Here is a 7651-nt window from a genome sequence, read left to right as displayed (position 1 = left end):
GTGCACCATCTGACGTATGGAGCCCCAAAGGGCTCTGCACTGTCTCTTTCGTTATTTAATATATTTCTTGTCCCATTGGTAGCTTTGATCCAGGACTTTGGTGTGAGAGTGTTTGTCTATACTGATGATATCCTTTTGATGAGTTACTCATTGACAGTTGCACCAGATCTGACACCCATTCAGTAATGTCTTGGGGCTGCCTCATTGGCTTGAGGTTAATAGACTAGTTCTAAATGTGGATAAAACCAAGACCTGTTGGATCTCTGGTTATCACTTGCATCCTTCATTGCTACCAGTTTTGTTTGACCAAGCTGTGCCAGTCCTGGATTCCTTCAGCTATTTGGCAGTTAATACCAGCTTACTCTCCTACCACAAATTACTGAGGTAGTGAGGAAGGGTTTTTTTTTGTGTACTCCGCTGGCTCTGCTCTACCTGAAATTATTTTTTGCTTAATGCCTTGCTATTATGCAATCTGGTCTGTGCTGCCTTCTGTTAGTATGCTCTGAAACATCTATAGACGCTCCAGAATGCAGCTGTGTGCCTTTTGGGGAGAGCACTTAAGTACAATCATGTGAGGATGTTGCTTGTGCACTTTCATTGGTTGCCAGTTAATTATAAGATAAGGTTTAAGGTTCTTATTTTGGCTAATAGGACCTTGTATGAATATATGCCTATCTGCTTGTGATTCAGTTTTACATACCCAGGAGAGCTCTTTGCTCTACCTCTGCCTGTAGACTGTCCATATTGATGCCTGTTTTGTCTTGTTTGATTGCTAAGAGAGATGGGGGGGGGGGGGGGTTGTGTCTTGCCTCTACACTTTGAAATCAACTTCCATAGTGTCTCCTAGGTGAGGCATCCATTAAAAAATTGGAAATTCTCCTAAAAATGTATTTTTCCAGCAGACCTTTGGCTTGGTGGTGGTGGGTGCCAGCCAATGTGGGTGGTCCCTTTAATGATTGAATGGTAGGATGCATTGTTTTTGATTGTTTATGCTTTCCTATTTTATTGTATTTCTATTTCTTTTATATTTTGTATATTGTAAGCCGCCTTGATCTTTGCAGATTATGCGGTATATCAAGTTTGAGTCAGCAGTTTTTATGTTATTTGGTATTGTTTTGTAGATTTATACCTTTGTATGTATTTTATGTGAGCCACTTAGGTGTATGCAGGTAAAAAAAAATGTTTTAAATAAATAAATAAAATGTAACACATCTACATTAGGGAAATCAGAACTACAAGTCTCTGCATGCAATGGGGCTAAACACAATAATAGATTAACCTGTTGAGTAAATCTGGAGCCAATTGGTAGCCCTACCTGAGGACTGGAATTTGTTCCTTTTTTAGTTCTTTACGTAACAAAATGTATGAAGAGAGAATGCTCCATAATTCCAACATGGTGTCCTTGTGAGCAGCCATGGAGTTTGAGGTTCCCTGCTTGCCTCTTTGTGTTGTTGCCTGCAGTAATGGGGAAACACAAGGGGAGGATTAGTGCTGATCCTCTTGCAGCCTCTAGTTCCTTCCCTACAATAGCATCTCTTGACAACAAAATCCTTCAGGAGCTCATTCCCACACTGCTGGCAGCTCCACCAAAGGATTTTGTTGTCAAGAGATGCTCAGAAACTTTGGCCAAACTGGAGCATACAATAATATAAAGCTTGGAGTGGTAGGCTTTACCCAGAGTGGAGGAAGATACTAATTTGGATTTTTTTCTGATACCTTTTTCAGTAGCAGTTCAAAGTGAGTTACATTCAGGTACACTGGATATTTCTCTATCCCTGGAGGGCTCACAATCTAAGTTTGTACCTGAGGTAATGGAGGGTTAAGTGACTTGCCCAAGATTACAAGGACAGCAGTGGGATTTGAACTGGCCGCCTCTGGATTTTAAGACCAGTGCTCTAACCACTAGGTCACTCTTCCACTCCTATGCTGGACCCTAGGGGTATAACACTCGTACCAAATGCTGCAGTTGTGGAGAGATGACTAGAAGGAACTTTGGGGCAAGTAACAGGATGGAGGAGATAAAATCTTACCCAACTGGATTGGCATCTAACATTTGCTCAGCGTTGGCTACTCTGGACAGATCAGATTTTGTCTGAACTGAGGCTACCATAGAGGTCCTTTCTTGACTACAGTCTCAAGATATGGGTATTGCTGCATTAGTGAGAGAGTAGAAAAGTTGACTTCATTCGTTGTGTAGGCTCAATATATTTTTAGAGAAGGTCGAATTAACATTGCTGATGCGTTCTCCGGTTTTATCAAGAAATGATTTTTGCAACTTGGTTTCGCTTTAGCCAGCCTAAAGAGATAGTAGACTTTACAGAATGGGTCATAAAAGGTATAATCATGTGATGTCCCTGTTTCAGCAGTTGCATTTGCTCCAATTAAGGCACAGGTGCAATTTAAGGTGCTGTTTGGTTCATTAGTATTATCGTAGAGACCTCTTCTATTGTTTGGCAGATGTAGTTGTGCTATAGAACTCTATTATAATGTTTCAGTCTCCTCAATCAACTATCTTACAGCTACTTACTTTGGCTGCTTAAATTAGTATCTATCATTGGGATTCAAGCTTTTAGTAATTTATTTCTGTGTGCAAAGCAAAGGGCCAACAATGCAGGGTCCAACTTATCGAATAATATTTGTTTAAAAAAACATTTGAAAGTTTGACTTCTTTTGTAGGTTTTTTGGGGAGTGTGAGGAAGTGAATGGTATGGCGATGAGCAGTTCCTCACTGACAGCGCAGTTTAGCTGGTTGAAATCAGGTGGTGTTAAACTGCTAAAAGAGAGAGAGAGAGAGAGAGAGAGAGAGAGAGAGAGATCTTCTGGAGGAAGGCTCCAAGTGAAGGAGTCCCAGTGAAGCAAGGAGTGGCCCTAGTTCAGAGGTTTACATGAGAAGGAACAGAAGACTGCAAAGGCAAAGGAGTGCTTTCATTATCTGTGGAGGTTATTGGGGTTGCTGAGAAGTGTTGGCAAGAGTCTGTGACAGGGGAACAGACTGTTTTGCTTAATTATTTTCTACCAATAAAGTTTCCATTGATTTTGCACTGTAACCTACCTGGGCCTGTGAAATCCCATAGCCAACAGCCAGTCACACTCACAGGGAGAGCAAGTTTTTTATTGTGTATTTTATTGCTTTTCATAGCATATTTTATATGCAGACTTTTATAATGTGTAAACCATGTTTTGCAATTTGCCTGCATCAGGGGTCTATGTTTCATATGTTTGTATTTTTTTAGACTTCTGATGCAGGCAAATTGCTGAAACACAGCCTGTGTTGAGTCTTTAAATAAATTTGTTCCTCCACATCAATTCTTGAGGCCATTGTGCTTCTTTTTGTTGTGCTTTGTCCATTGCGCTTTTGGTTCCCTCTCCTCTGTTGATGTGTAGTTTATATTGTATAAACTATTTTGATGCAATGAATATTTCTAAAGGTGGTATACAACATTAAAGAAGCAAATGAAATGAAGTTAGCTCTTTGCAACAGACTGGACTCATACAGGATAAAATTTATTTATTTTTGCTCACACTTTTTTCAGTAGTAGCTCAAGGTGAGTTACATTCAGGTACATTGGGGTATTTCCCTGTCCCTGGAGGACTCACAATCTAAGTTTGTACCTGAGGCAATGGGAGGTTAAGTGACTTTCTCAAGATCACAAGGAGTAGCAGTGGGATTTGAACCACCAACCTCTAGGATGTCAGGACTAGTACTCTAACCACTAGGGCACTCCTCTGCTCCTGACTAGCTACTTGATTGAATATCTGGAAAATTGGGCTGAGCAACTGAATCCCTAGCTTTTGAATGCTCCTATAATCCCATTGACTATGGATGGATTTCTGAGAAATATTGAAAATCCCATAGAGGAACTTGCCTCTTATTAACCTTTTTCCTTCCTAGCAGGAAGAGAGAACAAGGCAACTGATCTAGCAGTTCACAATCACTTATGATAGATCAAATCTCATTGGGCATCTCAAAAAGTCCTTAATAGAAGTGTCTGGTCAGTATACTTTCTTCATGTATTTTCTGGTCTTCCAAGATTGGGGGCACCTGCTGAGACTTCAACAATAGACAAGAACTTTTCTTCGGAATCAAAATATGGATTTTTTTCAGACCTGAACTGGTTTACTCCTGGAAAGATGGACCAAGATCCTGCATGAGCACTAGGAGACTGTTTCTCTTGGCACAATCTTTGCTTTACATTTTGTAAATGTAAATGTTTTCTTAAGCTTCAAAACATTATACGTATTTACTTTTGAGCCTTCCCAACTTAGGCTTTTGCTTGCTCCTAAGAAGTCCAGTGTCCTCAATATTTCAGGGGTATGTTTGACCCTGTTTCCTTCCTATGATAAATGAATGAGACGTCTGTTCTTTCCCCATTTTCCTTCTGGATTTTCTGTTCATGTTGGAATCGTTTAATTTGGTTCTCTAAGTAATGATATTTTTGCCTTGATATGTATTGTCTTTTCTTTTCTTTTTTTAATTCATGTATTGCTGTGTGAAAGGATGTTTGATCGAATTAAGTCACATATAATTGTTGACCATGTTCCCTATATAACTGTATATGCTTTTAAGGGAATTCAGCCATCTTAAATCTAGCAGTAGATCAGGAACTAAACTTTATTTTTCTTTAAGGTATAATTTCATTTTTACTTTGAGTCTGTGTGCTCTAAACACTCCTGTAGCACAGTTTCTGCCTTAATTTTCTCATCCTTTCCCTGCTCACTATTGATACAGAAAGTTTAGTTCCTGATCTACTGCTAGATTTAAGATGGCTGAATTCCCTTAAAAGCATATACAGTTATATAGGGAACATGGTCAACAATTATATGTGACTTAATTAGATCAAACATCCTTTCACACAGCAATACATGAATTAAAAAAAGGTGAGCAGGGAAAGGATGAGAAAATTAAGGCAGAAACTGTGCTACAGGAGTGTTTAGAGCACACAGACTCAAAGTAAAAATGAAATTATACCTTAAAGAAAAACTGGGAACCTTGGAAAAAAGCATTACCTCCCTACTCCAAAACATTTGATTACATATATATCTGGCTTTGCCATTAGAAAGCACTTTTAATTTCACTTCCCAAGTCCCTGAAGGGATTTTGGCACGGGGTTTATTGAAAATGCACTACACATTTATCTTTTAAAATATGTGTCGTTCTTAAATTACATTTTTAAAGTACCGAGCCTCCTGATTTAGGATTTAATACCTCATGGGATGCTAAGCTGCACATATGCAAATTTTCCACTAACCCAAGTGAAGGCATCAGTGAACCATAGCAAATTGTGTCATACAGGAAGCGCTGAGGCAGTGATCAATGGTAACATAAACACTTGGGGGGCAGAGAGTCAAATGAAGGTCATCCATATTTCTTTTTTAATCTATTGCTTAAAATTGTTGAGAGATTGCTTCAGTTTATTTGCACCACCTCCTCTTGTGCTGCAGAAAGCAGTACATTATTCACTTTTTTTTTCAATATTATTTGTCTTCAGCTGGAATAGACTGTGGTATAGCCCCTGGTAAAGAGCTGAATGAATTTTGAAAGATTTTGTAACTAGATTCTCTCTCTCATTCTGGCTTGCAGTGGTAAGAAGAATTCAAGTAGTCAAAGCTAGTTCTGCTCCGAAGTAAATACAAAGCTCCAATGCTAGGAAGCTGGCGGTGGATTAGATATCTCTTCATCTGTAGGTTGCTAGTTCAAATCAGGTTCTGATCAATGGTGACAGATAGGAGTCCTTTTACAAAGGCGCACTGAAAAATGGTCTGCGGTAGTGTAGGCACGGGTTTTGAGCATGCACAGAATCATTTTTCAGCGCACTTGTAAAAAAGGCCTTCCCTCTCCCCCTGAAAATGGATGTGCAGCAAAATCAAAATTGCCGCATGTCCATTTTTGGTCTCAGACCTTACTGCCAGCCATAGACCTAGTGATAAAGAATTTGGGTGGTAATGACCTACATGCGTCAGATACCATTTGGCGCGCGTCCGCTACGCATGCCAGAAAATAAAAAAATATTTTTCAGACGTGCATAGTGGACACTTGCCAAAATTGAAATTACCGCAAAAGCCATGCGGTAACCTGGCAGTAACTCCAATTTGGCACACAATGGGCACGCATAGGCGCCTACGTGGCTTAGTAAATGGGCCCATAGTCATTACCATTTGAAGGTCATGTGGTAGTCTGTGTAAAAAGAGCTGATGGATTTGCTTTGGTTCCTCACTGAAAGGAACCATTCATAGGCCCTGTTTTCAAAACAACTTTGTCAATGGCACAGACAAAACAGAGCTACGTTGTACAAACTAGACTTGTTAGTATTAAAATACCAGATATTTTACAATTTATTTAAATGCTTCATATTCCTTCAGGTGTGCATTCACTATAGATGTATGTTTAAGTTTATTAAGCATTTGACACATCACCTTTCAACAGATACAATCAAAGGGATTAACAAAAAAAATGATAATCAGAAAATGAAAAGAACTACAATCATTAATAGGATAGTAGGAAGAAAAGTAGCATCAATATGGAGGTAAAGATGAGAAGGAGCTACTACCTACACAGTTACCTACTGCAGTGATGAGTCCCAGAAAACTTGGAAGAAACCACAAGCTTTTTAAGTTGCTCTAAACCCAGGCATCCAGGCAGTATTAAGGCAGTTTGATCTATCAGCTGTGTTTATCTTCGTAAACCATGATTTAATGTTGGTGGAACTAAGTGAAATTGGTCTAAATTGCAATGGTTTGAAGGATTTTTAAGAAACAGATCCTATAGTGTCAAAATGGAAGGGGAAACATCTGAATCATGGCCACTTTAGTGCAGGATTCATAAGGGTTCCCCATTATCACCCACTTTATTTAACATTTTAATGAGATCTTTGGGCAAGGTATTGACTCAGAAGAAGATTAAGGTGTTTATATATACCGATAACATCTCACTCTTTCTGTTACCACAAAACTTGGACTGAGGAAATTCTTCGAGAGTCAATTGACTGGTAGAGGGTTGTACATCTATGAATTCACTGAAATTGAAGGTAATCAATAGAAATAAAATAAAACATAGAAAAGAAAATAAGATGATACCTTTTTTATTGGACTAACAATACATTTTTGATTAGCTTTCAAAGGTAGCCCTATTAGATCAGATCATCTTTTCTATGTTTTATTTTATTTTATTTCTATTGATTACCTATAAAAGTGGACTAACATGGCTACCACATCTCTCTACTGAAATTGAATAAAGATAAATCTACGTTTTTGTGGTTATGCCCACTCTCATCCCCAATACCATTCCAAAATTTAACTTTGGGAGACTGATTTATAGAAAAGCAGCAGTCATTGATAATTTTAGGAATCTGGTTGGATTCTAAACTGTCTTTCACAATGCAGTACAGTCTCAATTATCTGGGGAAAATGGGACTGGCCTATTGTCAGATAAGTGAAAAGTTGGAAAATATGGAAAACTGTGATGACACCCTAAAACAATATATGGAAAATATACTTTATGCGTGAAGAACAGGCATAGAATATCTTTAATTTAAAAATATTGTTTATTAACACTTATCAGCAATTGGAAAAAAATGAAAAACATTGTACAGCAAGCAATTTGAGTACAAATGCAGAGCAGTATATAGTACAGTAATACTGTACAGCATTTTAC

The sequence above is a fragment of the Microcaecilia unicolor genome, chromosome 1 (assembly GCF_901765095.1).
Source record: "Microcaecilia unicolor chromosome 1, aMicUni1.1, whole genome shotgun sequence".
NCBI lineage: Eukaryota > Metazoa > Chordata > Amphibia > Gymnophiona > Siphonopidae > Microcaecilia > Microcaecilia unicolor.
The sequence above is the reverse complement of the archived record's forward strand: the minus strand, read 5'-3'. Positions refer to the sequence as shown.